The following is a 23712-nucleotide window of genomic DNA, read 5'->3' on the forward strand; positions in this document are numbered from 1 at the left end:
AAGGGGAAACCAAGGTGTTATCATTCAGATGAAGCCTCCAAACAATAAGATTGTTTCTTATTAGACTTAAGGTCTGTGTTGATCCTAATGCTGGCTGGCTTTTCTGGAATTCCAAAAGGGAGGAGGGTACAATGAGACATCTGACCCCCACTTCCAATCATGGCCTTGAACTAGATTTTCAGGTTAATTTTTGAAAGATCTCACCTGAGAGGAGGGGTCCATTCAGATGGCTGGGGGGACTTAGAATTTTATTTTTAGTTTACAGCACTTTCACATTGATTTTAACATATATATATATATATATATATATATATATATATATATATATATATTTTTTTTTTTTTAATCTCTTCCACTAGACTCCAAGTTTACTAAGGGCTGGGTCCACCAATGGTCCATGAAGAATATCTATTATTTGATTCCTGCCCGACAGGAGAAGACCAATGCACATTTGCTGAGCTATTTTTCAAAACTGCTTTGCCTTATTATCCTCTGATGGAATTTCCTCTTGGCAGGCATGTGCCATTGTTTTTTGTCATTTCCTTTATATGGGACATTGCAAACAGAGTGTCTTAGGCTACAATGTTGACTCCTTAACTCAGAGGCAAATCTACAGGAATATCCAGATTCTCAGGGTGTGCCAAGGGGCTTAAAAGGAAGGAAACAAAAACAGTCACAGCAGTGACTTAGCCAAAAGGGGTGATGGCTTAAGTCACTTCCCTGCTCATTTTAACCTGTCTTCCACCTAACCAAGGGATAGTTATTCTATTAAGTTCTGGGATAATACAACTATTAAAAGTAAATTATGGCCGGGCTTGGTGGCTCACGCCTACAATCCCAGCACTTTGGGAGGCCAAGGTGGGTGGATCACGAGGTCAGGAGTTCAAGACCAGCCTGGCAAACCCCATCTGTACTAAAAATGCAAAAAGTAGGCAAACGTGGTGACACGCACCTGTAATCCCAGCTCCTCAGGAGACTGAGGCAGGAGAATCGCTTGAATCCAGGAGGCAGAGGTTGCAGTGAGCAGATTGCACCATTGCACTCCAGCCTGGGTGACAGAGCGAGACTCCATCTCAAAAAGAAAAAGTAAATTATAAGTCAAAAACATTTCTTCTCTTTAGCAAGACACACATCAATAAAGAAAATCTCAAAGTAAGAAGAAATTTCCATGAACATTATAAGATTTCTAAATAATTAGTTCCAAAGCTATTGGAATTAACATTTTTTCCAGTCCAGATAAAAGTTTAATTATTCCTAACTAATCTTAATATGGTTTGATATATTTACCAAGCAACAAAACTAAAAACTGAGCCCTAGAAGTATCATGTCAAATAAAAAACAGCCTTTGGAAGGCACCTGTGAAAGATTAGATGAAAAGATGCCAGCTTTCAATTTAAGTAGGCGTGTCTCATATCAACTCACAACCCTGATGACTATTTAGCCCTCACTGCTAAATTACTTTGGCTTTTTGTTCAGACAAGTCGACTTTCTGGTAAATGGTTCTTTTGTCTCCGTGATTTGAAGTGCAACCTAATAATAAGAGTGTGTTATTGTAACTGGCATGTAGAACAGAATATTCTTTTCTTTCTTGAATTTATAGAAATCCAGGAACCTAATAAACATGAACCTACAGTGACATAGTATTTAATTCATGCAATAGCTGGTGATTTATTTTTGAAGAGAAACTCTTTAAGTAGATACGGTAAGTAGGTTTATGGTCCTCTGGATTTGAAATTTGAAGCATCACTCATTTGTTCACCCTCTCCTCACACATTTATCACATGAAATGGACAGGTTTGCAATTCTGCAGATTCTACTAATCCCTGATATGGGGTCAGAACAGGTTTGAAATTCTACAGAGATATGGATCTAATAATTTGTCTATCAGGGATCCACTAATTTAAATTTAATTCAGTAATGAAGGAAACTTTAACATTGTCTACTAATCCCTGGATAGACAAATTATTTCAGGAAATAGTTACTCCAGTAAATAATTCCGTTCTGTAATACTCCTTAAATAATTTGTCTACCCAGGGATTAGTAGACAATGTTAAAGTTTGCTTCATTACTGAATATTACTGAATTAAATTTCTTTTGACCCAAAATGAATGGAAAATGGGATGACATGCTTAACCAAATGTTTTGAGTAACTGAAACTTAACACACAAAGAGTATAAATTTTGAAAGAGTTAAAATATTGTAAAATGCACTTGACACAATAAAATACATTAAATACAACAATATATGTACTCTCTCCTCGTTATTAATGTTATTTGTTAAGATACATAATTATTTGAGTGTCTTAGCTTGGTTTCTCAAAAAGCAGATCTTGAAACAAAAGCTTGCATGCAGTAGTTGACTTGAGAGTGAGTTGGCCATCACTAGGGGCAACTCCAGCTCCATCCTCTGGGACCTAATTAGTTGTATTTCAGAACTGTACCCCTGGTGACTAAAGAGGGAAGCTTTTGTCCATCAGCTCCCACTTTACATTCGTCAGTGGCTATCCTGGCATTAACTCCTGCGTTTCCAAATTGTCCATCTGGGAGTGTCCAGCAGGTTTCTTCTGGCTGAAAGTCAGAAGTCTGGTCAGGCCCGGTGGCTCATGCCTGTAATCCCATCACTTTGGAAGGCCGAGGCGGGTGAATCACGAGGTCAGGAGATCGAGACTATCCTGGCTAACATGGTGAAACCCCGTTTCTACTAAAAATACAAAAAAAAAAAAAAAAAATTAGCCAGACGTGGTGGCGGGCCCCTATAGTCCCAGCTACTCAGGACACTGAGGCAGGAGAATGGCGTGAACCTGGGAGGCGGAGCTTGCAGTGAGTGGAGACGGTGCCACTGCACTCCAGCCTGGGTGACAGAGCGAGACTCCGTCTCAAAAAAAAAAAAAAGAAAGAAAGAAAGAAAGTGAGAAGTCTTAGGTGCTGACTTTAGCAGGGCACCTATCAAGTTACCCTTGAGCAAAGCAGATCCAAATCTATGTGGTCACCACAACTGCAGCTGAAATAAGAGATAAGAGCTGGACGCGGTGGCTCACACCTGTAATCCCAACACTTTGGGAGGCCAAAGTAGGCAGATCACCTGAGGTCGGGGGTTCAAGACCAGCCTGGCCAACAGGGCAAAAACCCCATTTCTACCAAAAATACAAAATTAGCCAGGCTTGGTGGTGCATGCCTGTAATCTCAGCTACTTGGGAGGCTGAGGCAAGAGAATCGCTTGAACCCAGGAGGCAGAGGTTGAGGTGAGCCAATATCACACCATTGCACTCCAGCTTGGGCAACAAAAGCGCAACTCCTTCTCAAAAAATAAGAAAAAAAAAATAAAAATAAAAAATAAAGGAATCAGAGATAAGTCAAAAGAATTTAAAGTGGTCCATAAAAGGTGTCAAATACATTCAGTTTTCTGGTGTTGTCGATTCAGAATATGATAGAAGATCATAATTTTTCATATATTTTAGTACTTTCCAGGATCCAGAACTCTTTTTCAGATAACTTATAATGAAGAACTTGAGAGTCTCTTTAGAAACTGAAGAATGAATGCAAAGATGTTATTACTTGCTATACTAACTTATGAACATAGAAATTATATAGTCAAGATTGAATAAGATGATTATGCCTACAGAATAATGTGTTTCCAAAAAGAAAACAATTAACATTAATATGAAAATAAAATGTGTTCATAAGTGTAAATATTTTCATTTTCTTTTCCCTTGACTTTTAGACATTGCAATGCTGGCAGCAGAAAATCTTCTCAAGTTAGTTCATCAATAATAAGTTGCTTTCAAGGGAAAATTAATTCTTTGGATGCCAAAAGAGACCTCTCCTTGAGAGTCATCGTGATATCTATAAATGTGTAATAATAGAAAAGTTGCTTTCAGAAACTTGCATAAAGGTTACCGAGTTGGCCTTAAATTGACTGATATCATTGATTAAAATGAGGAATACATTATCACGTACCATATGGCAGAGGGGATATAGGGATATAGGGGGTATAGGGACAAGCAATGATAATTAAGAACTTAGAATCAGCTACATATGAATTTTGAGTCCCAGCTCTGTCACTTACTAACTAGATGAATTTTTACAGTTATTTAACTTATCAATGCCCCAGTTCCAAATTATTTTGAAGATAAAAAAGGTAACACAAGTAAAGTACTTATCAGAGTACATGGCTCATATTATGAACTCAGTACATTTCATCTATTAGTACTTTCTATTTTGCTTATGAAAACTCCAGGCCTAGAAACTCACCGGGGAATTCTGATCCTAGAACCCAAATTTAGTGTGCAAAGAGTAAGCTGCCTTACATACAAGCAGCTTCTTCCTGGCTGGCCAAGGCATTCTGCTTCCATTCTTCCACTACCTGCCTAGGAAATATGATCTTCTGGGTTGCTGGAACCTAGAGCAGGCTGTCAGTTGAGGCACTGCTGTTATCTGGGGCCTGAGACTGACTGAGACAGCTGGATTAGAGGACTTACCCTCTGGAACCAGGTGACACTGACCCTGACTGCTCTTACTATCCCTCAGTCACAGCATAGCTATTTCTGAGAAACCTGGGCAAAACTTAAATGGAAACCTGTACTGGATTATTTTTCTCTCTTACAGAGTTTGAGCAAACAATCCTCAAGAAACTAAATAAGATATCTTACAGTCAATTATTCTAATGAAAAACTTCAGTGCCAATATGATCAAAATCCACAACTGAGATTTGTCAGGTTCATAGAAGAGAGATAGTCAAGACAGGAATAAAAGCAGTGGTAAGAAAGAGATCTGCCCATTGTCTATCCAACTGGAATACTAAACAACCATCCATAACAGTATTCCGAATTTGACTTGGCCTCTTTAGCTTCTTTATACTTTAGAAAGGAGGGGTAGGAAAAAAAATCAAACAGCATTAAAAAATAGAGCCTTGATATGCAACATAGAGTGTATTAAAATGCAGTAATAGACAATGGAGTAGAAGTTACCAGAGTTGGAAGGCTGTACGAACTCAGCAGATTTGCCTATGTTTCTGAAAGTATCAGTCAGCAATTTTCATTATAGTCCTTAAATCCTTGAAATTTTTCATATGATCTCTTTTGACATAACAAAGCTATAAGATGACATGTAAGACTCAGCAGAGGTAATAAGGTAATAACTGCAGAGGTGGCAGCTGAAAGCCTAACAGATGCAGTTATATGATTAAATGAGAATTTAGAATGAGAGTTAATGCATGAATACAAATGGGATTAGAGTTCTGAGTAAGAGGAGAAACATGGAAGCAGAGTCACAGAGGGCAGGTTCTCCTCACCCACAGAGAAGCATCTTTGTTTTTCTATTTATCTGAAGGAAGCTGAGTAAAAGCCAACTTCCTGTAGGAGTTGTCCAGACAGAAGAAAGGATAGGAAGAAACCATTATACCTCTGGTCGTCCATGATAAGGGACAACCATTATATCATGGTTGTCTATGATAAGGGAGTGGAAAGAAAAGGAAAAGGGAGTTACATTCAGTAAGTTAGTGTGAATGCTGGTTCATTCAGTAAAAGCAACCACAAAGGCCACAGTTTAGCCAAGTGAGTTTTATGAAGAGGATGTCTTCACAACATGAAGTTTGGTTTGCGACAAGAGATAACCTAGAATTAGAAGCAATATACAAACTCAAGGACTTCAGAGGACCAGTTGCCTTTTTTAAAGTTTACATGAAAAAAGTTTTAATAAAAAAATTATAAAAATATACATGATTCTCCTTTATCTTCTAATGCCCTTTCACCCTCAGGAATAAAAGCAGTGGTAAGAAAGAGATCTGCCCATTGTCTATCCAGCTGGAATATTAAACAACCATCCATAGGTTGTTTACCCTCAGGAAAGAGTACCTCAATATACATCTAGTCACATATAATTAACATCTCTATGAAGCAATTGACCATCTAACCTTTCCAATTTATTTAAATATTCTCATTCTCAGTAATAAGTACTTTTAACTAACCCACCGTTTCTCAACATTAACACTGTTGACATGTGGGGCCAGATAATTGTTTCAGAGCCTGTCCTGTGTATTACAAAATACTTAACAGTATCGCTGGTCTTTACCCACTAGATACCAGTAGGCTCTTCACTCCACAATTGTGACAATCAAAAATGTCTCCAAGTGTTACTAGTGACCAATCTGTATGGGTTGGCAGCAACCTCAGTTCTTGCCTCCTCAGAAAAAAGAATTCAGCCAAAGGGGCATAAGGCAGAATGAGGGACCGAAGCAAGTTTTAGAGCTGAAGTGAAAGTTTATTAAAAAATTTTAGAGCAGGAACAGAAGGAAGTAAAGTACACTTGGAAGAGGGCTAAGCAAGTGACTTGAGAGATCAAGTGCACAGTTTGACATTTGACTTGGGATTTTACATGTTGATATGCTTCTGGGCTCTGCTTTACTTATCCCCTGATTCTTCCCTTGGGGTGAGCTGTCCCCTGATTCTTCCCTTGAGGTGAGCTGTCCACAGGCACAGTGGCCTGCCAGCACTTGGGACGGGCTGCATGCACAGTGTGTTTACAAAAGTTGTATGCATGCTCATTTGAGGCGTTTTTCTTTTACCAGTTGAGATTTCCTAAAGGAAGGTCATATACCAGTTAAATTCCACCATTTTCCCTCTTAGTGCTCATGCTTGAGCCCACTTGCCCAACTCCTAAGATCTCATTGGGAAGCTGCTGATCACCCACTTTAGGTGTCTTCTACCCATTGGGTGACTGCCTTTCCCTGGCACTGGCTGTGACCAATTATTACTTTAGAGAGACTGTTTAACAACCACCTCACCATCACCTGATGGTCACCTGACATTCCTGGTTGCGGGAGTGCTCTCCTGCTCTGTTCATGTCTACCTAACTACTTGCTCTAACACAGGGATAGCCAAATACATCTCTCCTGGAGAGGTGGTGTACAATATTGTCCTGATTGAAAGTCACTGCATTAATCTATGCCCATGCATTGATTATGGCAAGTATTTTCATTATACAAATGCTTTGGAATATGCCCATTACAGAAAAGGGCTTTGTAATCAAGTATCATTTTTATTTCAAAATATCCTCCTGAGACAGGTCCCTTCTTAAAGAAATACACAAACAAAAGCTATCTCATGGATAATACAATATGGACTTCATTTCATTTTTCTTTTTCTTTTTCTTTTTCTTTTCTTTTTTTTTTTTTTTTTTTTTTTTTTGAGACGGAGTCTTGCTCTGTCACCAGGCTGGAGTGCAGTGGTGCAATCTCGGATCACCGTAACTTCCGACTCCCTGGTTCAAGCGATTCTCTTGCCTCAGTCTCCCGAGTAGCTGGGATTACAGGCATACGCCACCAAGCCAAGCTAATTTTTGTATTTTTAGTAGAGACTGGGTTTCACCATGTTGACCAGGATGGTCTCAATCTCCTGACCTTGTGATCCACCCGCCTTGGCCTCCCAAAATGCTGGGATTACACAGGCATGAGCCACCATGCCTGGCCCAGTATGGACTTCGTTTCTACAAATATTTCTTGAGTTCCTTTTATGGGATAGATTCTCTGTGATAGGTTCTACTATACCAATATACACACATAAGCAGAACTGTATTTTGAGCAGGTTGTGGACAATGCACAACAACTCCCTCTGGCAACAAAATAGCAGAGGGTCCGGATGCTGAGAAAGGAGAATGGCCCTGGCAAGTTAGCCTTCCACAGAACAATGTCTACCGATGTGGAGTCCCGTGGCTTCGTAAAGCTAGTTTATCACTACTGCTCACTGCTTCATAAAGTAAGGCCTCAAAGCCACTCAAGTCCTTAAAAGCCTACTGTCTTTCAATAATACACCCACACAACTACACGTCCAACTGTCTAATACTGTTAGGTATAGTCTCAAAATTACTCAGTTAATTATCAATGTAATGACAGACATAGGCTGAAGCAGGATTTGTCAAAAATGGCACTATAGACAGTTTGGATTGTATAAGTAATTATTTGTTATGGAAAGTTGTCCTGTGCACTGGAGGGTATTTAGTGGCATACCTGACTCCTAACCATTAGTAGCACCCCTCAGTATTGACAACCAAAATGTCTCCAGACATTGCTAAATGTGGGGGATGAAATTGTCCCCTGTCGAGAACCACTACACTACAGTCACTGTACTTCATCTTTATAAGGAAACTATAAATCCCCAATTGAACTTGGATCTTATTTCTTTCTCGTCATTATTGCATTTGGTTTAAAGTATTTAGTGATAGGTTTTGAATTCATTCTACATCTTTCCATATTTGTACAGCCCTATCTGAAATGATGATATATTTAAAGGGTATATTATTGTGCCAATAGTTTGCCCTTTTTAACTAAGACATATTTACCCTTTTGTTTGATGATACTTTTAATTAACTTACATTGGTATTTTATAGCACTCATTGCGTCTTTTTTAAGCAAAAAAATCTCTCCCAAACCTGCTCAGCTCTCTTCAAAATCATGCTTGCTTCTTACGTTGCTTTAGTAGAGAGTTTGAAAATGTGAAAATGTTTCAGCAGCACTATTTTTCAGCACTTAATATACAAATCCTGGATTAACGAATAATAAGTCAGAAATACATTTCTATTTGTAGACTTTTTATAGATTTTAATGGTCAAAAAGAGGATTTAGACTATTTCCATAATTTCCCTTAGTTCACTTTCCCATACCCTTGCCCATTTTTAATTTAATCTTATTATCCTATATTGTCATTATTTATTTTTCTAAATCCCCTTCAGTCTTTTCTGTACAGAATAAGAAATAAAATGTAGTTTTCATGGGTTATCTTCTAAAAATAACATTGCATTATTCAAAATCTGCTCATGTTATCATTATTTTTATTTTTCTCTTATACACAACTTTATTTTTGTATGCTTATAAGCATTATGGGAATTCAAAACATACCTAATTGTTTTTAAAATTGTAAGACATTAATTCCTACAAGTCCAATATATAGGATTTTTAATTAATAAATCTGTTTTTTTAGGGTCCATGATCCCAAAGAATGGAATGTTAGTTTTTGTCTTATTTTAAGTCATCCACAAACACAGTGAAATATCAAGAATGTTATAATTCAAGAAAACTGCTATTACCCTGCACACGATAATGACATTGCTGTTGTGTATCTATCTTCACCAGTGTTATATACAAGCAACCTCCAAAAAGCATGTCTTCTAGATGTTAATTATATATTCCTATACAATTCAGAAGCAGTGGTCACTGGACGGGAAACATTTATAGTCTGATGGTGAGTTCTTCATCTGACTCCATTATATGGTTTGAATTTTAGGAGGTTAAAAAGAAAAATACTCAGAATTACACCTAAACCGAAAAATACTTTCTCTGGATCATTTTTAATAGTGCAACGTGGAATGGGTTGAAAATTATCCTCAACAACATTCATGCAGAAACTATAACTTCATAGAGCTATTTACTATAATTCCTCTTAAGATGGCAGTTTTTCAAGAAATATATTATTTGAATAAGTAATTCATTTCCTTCATTTATTTAATAATGAAAAATAATTACCACCTTTGTTCCAGGGATTGTTTTAGGTGGTTTGGATACATTAATGAATGAAATGGGCAGATATTCCTGCCTATTTTCTTAGCAAAAAAAAAAAAAAAAAAGGAAAAAGCTTTCATCCTTAACAAAGGAAAACGGACAATTTCATGAAATGAAGGATATAAGTAGATGAAAGGAAATAAGTAAGTTATAGCAAATTTTATACAGTTAAGTGCCATAGAAAAAAATACAAACTACAGGAGATTCAGCATTTTTAATAAGGTGACAAGGTGATACTTGAGCAAAGATTTAAATATGTGCATCCCCATGACCCTAATAATGTGAACATTTAGTGACTATTCATGGTTATTAATGCAGTTTGAAAGCAGAAAAATAAAACTAAAATTAATTTCAAGGTTCAGAATTACAGTAAAAAATGTAGCCAAAAAAATTTTAAATAATCATAAAACGTATGCTCCTGCAACATGAGTTTTTCATTTTGTTTTCTTTTGTTTGTTTGGTTGGTTGGTTTTTTGTTTTGTTTTTTTTTTTTTTTTTGAGACAGAGTCTCGCTCTGTTGCCCAGACTGGAGTGCGGTGGCATGATCTCGGCTCACTGCAATCTCCGCCTCTCATGTTCAAGCGATTCTCCTGCCTCAGCCTACTGAGTAGCTGGAACTACAGGCAGGAACCACAACAGTTGGCTAATTTTTGTGTTTTAATAGCGATGGGATTTCACCATGTTGGCCAGGCTGATCTCGAACTCCTGACCTCTGGTGATCCGCCCACCTCGGCCTCCCAAAGTGCTGGGATTACAGGCGTGAGCCACCGCACCTGATTCATTTTGTTTTCTAAGACAATCTTTTCTGTACAGAATAAGAAGCAAGATGTGGTTTCCATGAGTTATCGTCTAAAACATAGCTTATCGAGTTATTGAAAATATGCTCATGCTATTATTTTTATTTTTTGCTCATATACAACATATTAATACATTAATAAATATATTATTGCCTATTAATACATGTAATAAATATAAAATTTCAAAACAATTCAAAAGAAAAAATCTTTTTACATATAGATGTACACACTAAATATTTCTAAAAATGGTCATTTTTCAGCAATAGCTTGGTATGTTTATAAACATTACTTGCTTTTTTTGTTGCTAAGAAAATAGCTAAAAAATTAATTATACTTAACACTGATTTGATTTGGAAATTGTACATAGTGTTAAAGTTAGATACTAATAGCCTAGCCAGAAAGATTAATAGTGACATCAACAAAAATTATATAATTTTCTTCCTTTGGGAACTACTCTTAATGTACTCAAAAAGGGATTAGTGAAGATTATAGATAATAGGTCCTGAAACAATGGAGAGGCAGATGGCAGAGTCATCACATCTGGAATGCTGTGTGCCGGGTTCCTGGAGCCACGTGTGGATGCCTGCCAGGTAAGTCTGTGTATTCTAATTTCAAGAACTTTATTCTTGTAGGTTTAAATTTCCAAATAATCAGTTCAGTTTTCTCAAGGGATTGACAATTTTTAAAGGCTTAAGTATGTTTCCTAGCCAAAGTATCTAATTAGAATTACAATGATATCAAATAGGTCTCATTAAAGTCCTAAAGTGCTAAATCACCTTACTGCATAAAGCTGTGAGCAGGAGTGGGAAAGAGACTCAATTTAGAATAAGCAATGAAGAGATGAGATGGTTTGCTGGTGACTCTAGTGTGATTGTCATTTCACTGGGAAACATTCAACTGGGTCTAATAGCAAAATTAACAATCATGGAGCTGTCACAAGGTGTTTCCAACATCCTAAATATTTTATTTATTTAACAACTCTTACATGGTATTCCCATGTGCCAAGCACTGTTTTAAGCTCTTTACAAATATTAATGTATTATAGCTACCTCGGTCCTCTGCAGTATATTTGTGCTATTGTAAGCCCTGTTTCTAGATGAGGAAATTGAGATCTAGAACTTATAAATGAAAGTTTGTACTCTTTGATCAACATCTCTTTATTTTCCCCAACCACTCCCCAACGCCCCATCCATGGCAACTATTGTTATACTATGCTTCAATGAGTTTGATTTTTTTAGATTCTAGGTATAAGCGAATTTATGGATTATTTTTCTTTCTGTGTCTGGCATATTTTACTTAGCATAGTGTCCTCTAAGTTTATCATTGTTGTTGAAAATCACAGGATTTTTTTTTCTTTTACATGGCTGAATAATGCTACTGTGTGTGCATGTGCGTGTGTGTGTGTGTGTGTGTGTATCACAAATTTTTAATCTACTCATTCACTGATGGACACTTAGATGGTTTCCATATCTTGGCTATTGTGAATAAAGCTGGAATGAACATAGGAGTGTAAATATTTCTTTAAAATCGTGTTTACAATTCTTTTGGATGAATACTTCAAAGTGTGATTACTGGATACCATAAATACAAGTTTCTAAAAAATACTTCATTGTTAAAAAAAAAAATGCTAACAATCATCTGAAACAAAGAAGAAAAGAGGCTGGCTAAAGACACGTAAATATTGCTTAGAGGTGTTGGTTTAAGGCTGTAAATTTGTAACATGGCTTCACAGTGTCTGGTTTGTCCCATGTTATGATGGGGAGAAAGGTAAGGAGCTGAGAAGCTGTTGACAGAATAGTGGTATGGTGCATTATGAAATATAGCAGGAGGACATGAGCTAATACATTCATAGAGGAGTCCAAGGATACACATTATTCGACTGAAGAGCAGACACAGAGTAAAAAGTGGAATAAGTGGAACAAAAAAACTTAAGGGGTAGATGCACTCAATCGTAATACTGAATAATGATGTTTTAGAGGTGGAGCAGTTCCAGTTGATAACAAGGAGTGACAGGGAAATGTTCAATAAAATGATCAGAGTCAAGGAAGCCAAGAGACTGTGAGCTGAAGTATTACATGTATCACCAATAGATGTTGAAAATTATCCAGGATGATGGGAAGAATCACAGCAAAGGGAAATCCAGATGCTGAGGTGTTCCATCATTCTGGGAAAATGGCCTAAAGATTAGTAGATGAAAATTACAAGTGTAGAGAGGGTATATATATAATGATATATATATATATATCACTTTGCTTTCTAGGGTGACTCTGGTGGACCACTGGTTGGTACAGATTCTAAAGGCATCCTTGCTAAAGGTTCCCTGCTGGTATTGAAAGTTGGAGAAATGAATGTGTTCTTCCAATCAAGCCTAGTGTCTACAATCAAGTGACATACTATTGAGACTTGATCATATCCAAAACTGGTCTTTAGTGCAGAATTTCTCTGTAGATTAAAGCTCAAATGTTATATGCTTGTTACATGTTTGTAATTCCCAAACCATATTTAACTTAGATGTCACCTCTCCTTAGGCAAATTTAATGTTGCTTTTAAACACATACTATTTTAGAACTATGAAAACTTCCTGTTTATTATAATTTGACAAAAGTTTAATGAGACTAATGGACTAGGACATACAATTTTCCCTTTTACCTTTTCAGATTGATGGTAATTATATGAGTAAACATGGATTAATTACAGTTTATTAAGGAAGTTTTCTTTACTAATTTGCAGATCGAGGACTCTTAGAGAATCATAGAGTAGGTATTCGCAACATACTCCCTTCTGAGTCATTGCCGGCTGACAAGCACATGGATTTCACAGGATCAACATATTAGTAGGCTGTAGTCTAGGGAGTTGCAATAATATTGCCTATAAAAGTTACCCAGGAAAATGTATCTACCTGTTTTCTTTCTGGTTCTTGTGCCAACTCTAATCCCTTATCTATTTATGACTTCCTGACCTTGAGTGACACAAACAACATGATAATCCCCTGAGGTACACTGAACAAGTCACAATGCTTGCTGACTTGTTCTCATTCTCCTTCAAGCATGAAAGTGAAGCCAGAAAATGGTTCTCAAATATACACACACTTAACAGTAAAATAATCCTCAGACACATGGGCTGTGTTTCAATAAGTGCCTTGAATAGACCATGCAAATACTACTGTACTGTATTTCTGCAAACCAAAATTTTTCAGTCATGCAAATTATCAACCAGAATAAATAATAGAAAATTTTGCTTCCACTTCACTCGCTTTTTTCCCCATACAGAAACCCTAGCTGATGGTACAGATGTTTATAAAGGCACTGTTATGCCAGATTAGCAAGTCAGTTGGCATTTACCTGAAAATTATCTCATCAGAGTCCTTTCCCAGATCGTAGTCCACCAGTGTCTCTTCAGTAGTTTATCCTCCCCTTCTTCATTGCTGACAGTCCCACAGCTACCACCAATTGCCTTCATTTTGATGTAATTTTTTTCATAAACCCCCTCAAAATTGCATTAATAGCAGATAATATTTGCGGATTCCTTACTATGTGCCAGGCACATTTTACATGTATTATTACACTGAACTCTCCCCACAACGCTGTGATGATGATCACCTTGGGGAAACTGAGGTAGAGAAGTCCAGTAACTTGCCAAAAACAGAAAATTTATAATGAACTGAACTGGGATTCAAAATCAGACAATTGGATTCCAGAGCTCACAGTTTTAGTATCTATACTATGTTATGTGGCATGATTATAACCAAAGCTCTACCTTCCATAGTCTTCTAAAATGTAACATTTATCATAAACTTTATGGATGACTCATTACAGTAGCTTTGTTATTTAATTGCTTTTAAAATATTTGGCATATCATTACACACTTGTAAGATATTTTTTGATGTTTAACTTTTTACTTTTTGATGTTTTAGAAATTAAGCATAAACAAAATAAAACTATAGGCATAATGTTCAGGATTCTTTGGTTGCAAGTGACAGAAATTCAATCAACACTATCCTAAGTAAAAAGAAGACATTTATTGGCTCATCTAACTAAAAATTTTAGAGATCTACATCCTTTGACATAGCTGAGACTGGATCCAGGAGCTCAAACAGTGTATCTCTCTTTCTCTCTAGTCACATCTCAACTCTCCTCTCCTTAGTCTTCATTCATTGGCAAACACTTCCCTATGAGGTGGTAAAGACATGTTCACTGATTCTAGACTTAGATTGTTGTTAGTGCTAAGCTACCAGTCTCAGACAAAAATACAGTAATCTTGCCCACTGGCTACAGTAAAAATAAAAATTAAAAAGTCCTAAGGATGCCTCTGATTACAAATTTGGATCATGGTGTCACTCCTGTGATGGACTTTTGATTGACAGCTCCTCTGATAAAGGAGGGACAGTTCCAGGAAAAAAAAAAATACTTATTTTTCCTGTAGGAATTATATATGGTTTACATACACACAAAAACATAGGTAAAGAGGAGTACTGGTAGCTTAAATCACTAGGCTATGTTGCTTTTTTCCAAGATAACACAATATGCATAGTATGCAAAATCTGTGACTTACAAGTTAAAAACACATGCAAATATAAAATCTTTGTTTATTGTGACATTATATTATTTTGAGTAACAGTGTATTGATTGAGAATGTAGCATATTTTGCATTGGGTAATAGGTATTATTTTTATCTAATTAGCATACAAAATACTTTATTTTTAATTTAGAAAATAATTTAACACAAAGACAGGTATGTTAATACATTTTAAGAATGTACCTCCAAATAAGTTGGCTGTAAGTGACCTGCATGATGACATGCTGTATAATAATGGATTCCCTTTTCCTCTCTACAAGCCAACATAGTAACAATGAGGAGATACCATTATTACTATTAATAGTGTCCCCCCACCTGGGCACCTGCATCATAAAGCTTCAGATTTCAGCATTTATGCTATAAAAAGTATCTGGTAAGAATTCATGATGAAAACACACACAAAAGAATGACATTGGATCCTGATCTTATATGCAAAAACTAACTCAAAATGGATTAAAGACTTAAATGTAAAATCTGAAACCGTAAAACTCTTAGAAGAAAATGTACGGTGGAAAGCTCCTTAATATTGATTTTGGTGATGATTTTTTGCATATGACACCAAAAGAATAGGCAACAAAAGCAAAAACAAACAAACAAACAAAAACAACTGGTACTGCATCAAACTAAAAAACTGCTGCACAGCAAAAGAAACAATGAACAAATGAAAGGGCAACCTATGAAACGGGAGAAAATATTGCCAAACCATATACCTATTAAGGATATTATAATCATATATCCAAAACGTATATGGAACTCACACAATTTAATACAAAAAAAAACCCCAATAATCCAATTTAACTATTGGCAGATGACCTGAATAGATGTTTTTCCAAAGAAGACATGGAAACAGCCAACAAGTACATGAAAAGATACTCGACATCACTAATCACCAGAGAGTGCAAATTAAAACCACAATTAAATAACACCTCAATGAGCTAATACCTTACACCTCTTAGGATGGCCTTTATCAAAAAGACAAGAATTGGTGAGGGTGTGGAGAAAAGGGAACCCTTGTACACTGTTGGTAGGAAGGTAAATTGGTACAGTCATTATGGAAAACAATATGAAGATTTCTCAAAAAATTAAAAACAGACCTACTATAAGATCTAGCAATCCTACTTCTGGGTATATATCCAAGGGAGTGAAACCAGTATCTCACGAGATATCTCCATCCCAGTGTTGATTACAGCATTTATTCACAATAATTAAAACATGGAAACAACCTAAGTGTCCATTAATGGATGAATGAATTTCTTTAAAGATGATACACACACACACACACACACACACACACACACACACACACACACACACAGAGCATTATTCAGCCATAGAAAAGAAGTAAATCCTACCATTTGTGACAACATTGATGAACCTGGAGGGCATTATGCTAAGTAAAATAACCTAGACAAAGAATGACAAATACTTCATGATCGAAAAAAAGTCAACCTCATTCTAAAAATATAACAGGGGGTGCCAGGGGCTGGGGTTGGGGGAAATAGGGAGATGTTAATCAAAGAGTACCGTTATAAGATGAACTAGTTCTGGGGATCTAATGTACAGCACAAGTTATGTTGAATGTGTTAATTAGATTGTAATCATTACACAATGTATAGGTATATCAAATCATCATGTTGTAAACTTAGAATACATAAAATCCTATTTGTCAATTAAATATTTTAAAATTTTAAAACCTTAAAATAATAGTAAAAACTCAATATGCTGAATACAAATTAATTACTACCAAGTTTATTAAATAGGTCCATTAAATAGAATAAAAATATCACTACAGGTGCTGCATCTTGAAACAGTATAGACAATATATTTTCTCTATCAATACATCCTGACAATATGCTAGTAAAACTTTAATAAACTTCAGTTTCACTTCTCAGCTGGTTCTTTTCGTCTTTTAAACCCCATGCATTTGTGACTACTAACATGAACTATCTGGCATCTCTTTCGGCATGTTTGTGATTGTACTCAGCTGTGGCTTATAGACTCCCTCTTCGGGTAATTCAATATCTAGTAAGAGATTTGCTACCTTTACTAACATTTTCACTTCGACCTCTGAGTTCTCTCCCTTTGACTCAGACTGCTGCTTTGGCTGCTTTTCAGGGTTCTTTTGCTGAGCAGACTGCCTTTGTTCATGCTGCTAGAAAATGCACTTAAGATTGCTCAGAATCTTTTTGGCATATTTGTTTACTTCCTCTCAGATGTCACAGTTTAAGTGGAAGAGAATGGCTTCTTTAATAATTTTAACCAACAAGAATTTTCAACGAGTAAACAATGTGAGACCAATAAAACTTTTCTAAAGAGTTTATTCTTTATTTTCAAGAATCCTCTTACTTTAAGAAAAATAAATAACCATACTACATACATTTTCAAATGTCAGAAAAAAGGATATCCTTATTATATTCCCTTTAACTCTTTGCTGTGTAGAGATTTTAATATAAATTGAAATTAATTATTTTTCTAAGATGGAAACGTCTTACCTTCCCATATATTTTAAACAACATTTCTTAAAATTTGCATATTAATAAAACATAAATTTCATGAGAGTATGAGCTCTGTCTTATTCTATTTCTCATTGCCTAAAACTCTAATAAATATTTGTTAAATAAATGAATGAAATTTGAAATAATTCAATAAATCCAATACAGTAAACCCAGTTGAATCATTATTGTTCCAGAATATCTTGTCTAAAGTTCATCTTTCCAAACAGGAAGTTTCCTTATATTGTATGGTAAAGTTAAATGCAGGTAGTTTAAGCATTTAAGTGTAACTATACTAATTTTAGGACATATTCTTACATTTGACAAAACACTTGTTACCACATTTTTTTTTTCCTTTTTCTTTATCTCTTTCTCACAGGAGTGCAATGCAAGTGCATTTTCAGGTAACTAACCATAACCCTAGTTAGCAGAATGCCAGTTAATCAAGTTTAACTATTCAAAGACTCTTGCTTTAAAAGATTTTTCTTTGTTTTTATGGATGCTTTGGCGATCTAGTAAAGAAAAAATTCTATACAAGTAATACTATATCATAGACATATACTCCATCTATGAAATTATACCTTAAAACAAAGGCCTTGTATGTGTGATATCTGCATCACAAACAAGGAGAAATAAGCAGAGGGAAAGGGGTTTTTATTCTTCCCATTCCTATGATCATTTCTACCTTTAAAAAATAGTGCTAATAAATTTCCAAATTATACATTGTAGCAAATCAATTAGTGGAAAAATTTCAGATAAAAGTAACTATAAAGGAAGTGAGTGATTTACCTGAATAAAAGTACTTTTCAAAGACTTTATTAAATAACTACAGCATCTCTGGGCTTCAACAGTGTTTTTTTGTTTTGTGAGACAGGATCTCGCTCTGTCACCCAGACTGGAGTGGCTCAATCTCAGCTCACTGCAATATTCACCTCCCGGGCTCAAGGGATCCTCCTACCTTAGCCTCCAGAATACCTGGGACTATAGGTGGGTGCCACCATGCTTGACTAATTTGTTTTAAATTCTTTGTAGAGATAGGTTCTCCCTATATTGCCTAGGCTTCATCTTTGTTTTAATCTTATTTCTTAAATATTTTAAAAATACAATATTTATTTTTACAAAATTTCATTTTTAAAAAACTATTTTATTTTAAAAGTTCTAAAATAAGAAAAGAGGAAATAATAATAAAATAGAAATGAATATGTTATATAGAAATTAACAGGATGTCAATTTCATTTGTGCTTAGTCTTACTGAAACTTAAAGAGAAACAGATAATACTAATAATAGTATTTTTCTAAATTGTATTTTAAAATCTTATTTATATTATTATACATTTGCATTGTAAATTCTTTTTTTTTTTTTTTTTTTTTTTGAGACAGAGTCTTTTACTGTCAGCCAGGCTGGAATGCAATGGTGTGATCTCAACTCACTGCAACCTCTGCCTCCGGGGTTCAAGTGATTCTCCTGCCTCAGCCTCCTGAGTAGCTGGAATTACAGGCACACACCACCACACATGGCTAATTTTTATATTTTTAGTAGAGACGGGGTTTCACCATGTTGGGCAGGCTGGTCTCGAACTGCTGACCTCGTGATCCACCAGCCTTGGCCTCGCAAAGTGCTAGGATTACAGGCGTGAACCACTGCACCCGGCATAAATTCTTAATTAATATAACTATTGGGGATCTAGCTTTCAAATTTCCAATTCTGAACAAGGTGGAAATAAGATATGTTGTATTTGAAAATTGAATTGCATCATGAAATAGAAATGCTGTGTGCCAACAGATTATCGGCAAAAGAACAAAATTAAAAGTATACTCTTTTTACTATAAGCAAACTACATAAAGTTTATGTAAATAAAAATATCTTGGCCAGGCGTGGTGGCTCATGCCTGTAATCCCAGCACTTTGGGAGGCCATGGCGGGTGGATCACAAGGTCAGGAGTTCGAGACCAGCCTGGGAAATATGATGAAACCCCGTCTCTACTAAAAATACAAAAATTAGCCACACATAGTGGCGTGCACCTATAGTCCCAGCTACTTGGGATGCTGAGGCAGAAGAATCGCTTGAACCCAGGAGGCAGAGGTTGTAGTGAGCCAAGATCATGCTACTGCACTCCAGCCTAGGTGACAGAGCAAGACTCCATCTCAAAAATAAATAAATAAAATAAATAAAATCTTATAAAAATACAATATAATTATAAAATATGTTTGGAAATATCAAATATGAGCTTTGGCTAGCCTTATTTTTGGTATCCACAAGTACAGTGTGTAGTACATAATGCTTAATAGATGGTTAATTGAATTGTTGAAATATAATTCTTACATTGCTGGTTTAAATCTTTTTATATATTTCTAATTACACTTAAAAGTAAAAGATTACTACTTTTAGTATTTAGTGAATATACATTTTGAAAAATAAACATACTTATTATGCTCCTGCTTTTTTGTTCATTTCATATGTTGATGATTCATATTATATATGCATTTCCTTAATCTGTTCTCCAAAATCTCACATAAATTTTCAACCATAATTTCCCATCATTTACCTGTAACACATCTATACTGAAATAAAAATTGCAACAATGTTTTACAGTGTGATTCTCCAAATAATATGCACTCTTGGAATAATGAAAGTGAATCTGCCATGTTAAATGCTGTGCATAATTTAGAAAAATTTGTATGACTTTTAGAATTTGTTGCTCTCCTTCACAGCAATTTTGTGTAAATATTTCCTCATACTACTTCATCCACAGTCCTTCCTCAAATGCTTCCATTTAAACTTAAATTTTAAAAGTTCCCCTTTTACTCATTTCACAGTTGTCATAGACATTATCATTCTTGGCTCAATAAAGTAAGTCATGTTTTCAAAAACTAAAAAAAAAAAAAAACAACATTCTTTTTTTTCTGATATTGTGCTACTTCCATCTTCTCTCCTTACCGAAAACAAAATTTTTTTCCCAAACACATTTTCATGCCCATTCTTCTTATTTGAAAGAGCTGCCTTCCTCTATTATTTCATTCTCATGAGTAAAGGTATGAAAAATATTTCTTGCTCCCTGGGTGACTTCTAAACTATCATCACTCTTTCCCTTCAGAAGTTGGACTTTTAATAAAACAACAAACAAACAAACAAACAAACAAAAAACTGGCTAGTTCGTTTCAAGAAGATGATGGGAAAAATAATACGAAGAAAAAAAAGTTACTATAATTGAAAATCAACTCAGGTGATAATCAGCAGGAGTTGCTCATCCTTAGAGCTGCCTGGGCTCCTGTTGGCTTTCTAGGTCTTGTGTATCATGAAAGAGACCTTCATTATCTAAGACGGTCTCCCTTTCTTGCAACCAAAAGGGCCTGTTAACATGGCCCTTCATTTGCTAAGGACTATGGCACCTGGCTCATAGACCTTTCCACCCCAACTGCTACCAGAAAGGTAGCATTACATGGCAGTTAAAGACAGGAGCTCTGAAGGCAGACTGCATGAGACGTAAGTATAATTCTGTGGTATCCTAATTAGGGAAAAGGAGTCAGGCTAGTGGGAGCAGGGGAAAGCAAAAAGAAAAAGCAGATAAGCTACAAGGACACATAGCCCTCCTGCACAAATAACTCTCAATATTCCTGTGCCCAACTATCACCAGACACCTGCAAGTTAGCGCACTGTAACCTTGGCATTATCAGTACTGCACAAAGCCCTCTTCAGCATACAGCATAAACACCATCCTATAAAATATCCAGCAAGCCCTTGTTTCTTTGAAGTCAGCTTCCCTTCCACTGATCCTGCCCATTGTCTCCCTGGCAACGTATTTTCCTACTTTCTCTAGCAAATTTGCCTTTCTTTTGCCTACAACGGTAAACTCTTTTGCCCCTGCACCACCGGCCTAGATAGCCACCGCTCCCCCATGACAAACTCTAATATGGATCAGGTATGTAAACCTCTCTGCTTCACTTTCCTTAACCATAAAATGAAAATAATAGTACTGACTTCTAGGGTTGTGGTAAAGTCTAAATGTGTTAATATGTGTAACATGCTTAGAAAAGCGCCTGACACAGAGTAAGTACCCAATAAATGTTAACTATTAGTAGTAGTATCAATATGGACAACACTTCAAAATCTATGTAGTTGACTCATCCAACAACTTAGATTCAACAACTTAGAGCTCCTCAAATGTGTCAAACATCATTCACCCTCTACTTCCTCTACCAACTTTCATAGCCACACCCTGCACTTTAGGGCTTTATACGTTTCATGTTGTGTAGTTAGCAAGGGTTTTCCAAATAGACTAAGTCACCTGAATTTTGATTGCCCACTATTCACCAAATCCCTTCAAGGCATTCTCTGTATGCTACACAGTAAGCTTTGTGAAGCATAAATCTGGCCATACCTACCCTATATTACTCCATTCTTTATATAGGTAAAGCCTAAACTCTTTTTCTTGGAATATAGGCTCTCCAGATTTGAAGACTGCCTCATTATCTACACTTTTGCTCTCACATACCCTTTGAACTTTCTCACATTATCTTCATATTTAAGTGTGCTGCTCCAGCTTCTAAGCATGCCCTCCCTGTCCTCATACCCCATTCCCCAGTCACTTATTACCCTATATGCTGTAGACCCATTCAGCTCCATTGCAGCCTCTTCCCTATTCAATCAGTCCATCACTAACAAAGAAAGGGAGGGAGGAAGACAGGAAGAAAAGGAGGAAAAGGGAAGGAAGGGGAAGGGAAGGGGAGGGGAAGGAATGGGAGGGAAAGGGACAAATAATGAAGCTTTTATGCTCTAATCTTTCTCCCCTAGATATACAAGACAAAGAGCAAAATACACTTCACTAAAATCGAATTTTTACATGAATGTTCTTTCCTTTGTTCTTTTGGTTGCTGGTTCACAAAAACTTTTCATATTCGTATGTCTTTCCAATGGTTACTCTGTTTTGTTCATTTCAGGCATGTGGCCCTGATCAGATTAACTGACATGATGTATATGCAAAGCCTTTTGAGTTCTTCAGAAAAATAAATTATCTTAGTCAAGACTGGTTATAAGGAACTTCTTATAACTAATGTAGTACGCACAATTTGATTTTTTGTAATTCTCCTAGATGAGTCAGAACTTAGTTTTGACATAGGTAAAAATTTTATGGTCACAAATCTCAGGTGTGAGAAAATCTCTTTCTTTCATATGCTGTATAAATAGAGGATATAAATATTTCAAGCCTGGAAGTAGTGAGAGAAGCTGGTAATCCTGGACATATAGTGACAGTCAAAAAGGAGCTCAGGTACAGGACTGGTCTAAGCTGCTCAAGGTTCAGGAGACAGCCAGTACACAGGGAAGCTGAGGAGATACGTAAGATATGTCTAAAACACTTATCTAACCTTCTGTGGTAACAAGCTCTTTAAAGGGGCTGGATGATGTTGTGTTCACTTTTTATCACCAGCAAAGGCTAAGATAATGTATATAGCAAATATTTAGTAACTATTTATTAAATAAATAAATATTTAAGACAGAATAAACAAATATAATAAATGAACCAATAAGAATGCACCATCTAAGTCAAAATAGTCACTTTTATCCTTAACATTGTACCTGCTTTGGCTGCCGCAGAAGCAAACTTGTTGGCATTAGACAAATCAAGCTGGTGATTTAATAAATTCCAATGTAAGTCTTACAAGTATTAATAAATAACTGTCCAGCACTCACCATGAAAGTTAAAAAAGCAACACAGAAAAAGTTCCTAAGTGGTCCCAATTTGAAATGATCAGATAACCTATAAAGGAACATATTCATATTACACTAATATAAACACATATAAATGCACTTACAGCAGTTACACAGTCTTCTCTTCAATAGCTAGTTCCCCTATGCATTAATGTGTAAGAACAGCAAGTACAATATTTAGATAATTATAAAAACCAAGGCAATAATTTAAAAACTGATTAACCGTTTTACTCTAACTTAAGCATGGATCTGAGCAGTAAGATTGATTAATAAATTTGAATGCAGCCAATTGGATTGATTCTAATGTAAAGTTTTAATTTGTTGTAGAATAATTTTAAATGAGTGTATTTGTCCAGTGTTGGAGTGCTTAACAGTGTGTTTGAAAAGGAAAACCAAGAAATGTTTTTGAGAAATGTGTTAAGTCCTTAAGACAATGGATTTTAATTGGATCAAGTTGTTTGCATTTTTCTTCATTATCATTCTACATCTGTATATTGAACAGAACACTAACGCTAAATAGTTCTTAGAAAAAAATTTTAAAGTTATTTAATCATAATATCATGACTGTCTTTTAAATTCAAAATTAGGCTGT

Source organism: Macaca mulatta, chromosome 5 (genome assembly GCF_049350105.2).
Source record: "Macaca mulatta isolate MMU2019108-1 chromosome 5, T2T-MMU8v2.0, whole genome shotgun sequence".
NCBI lineage: Eukaryota > Metazoa > Chordata > Mammalia > Primates > Cercopithecidae > Macaca > Macaca mulatta.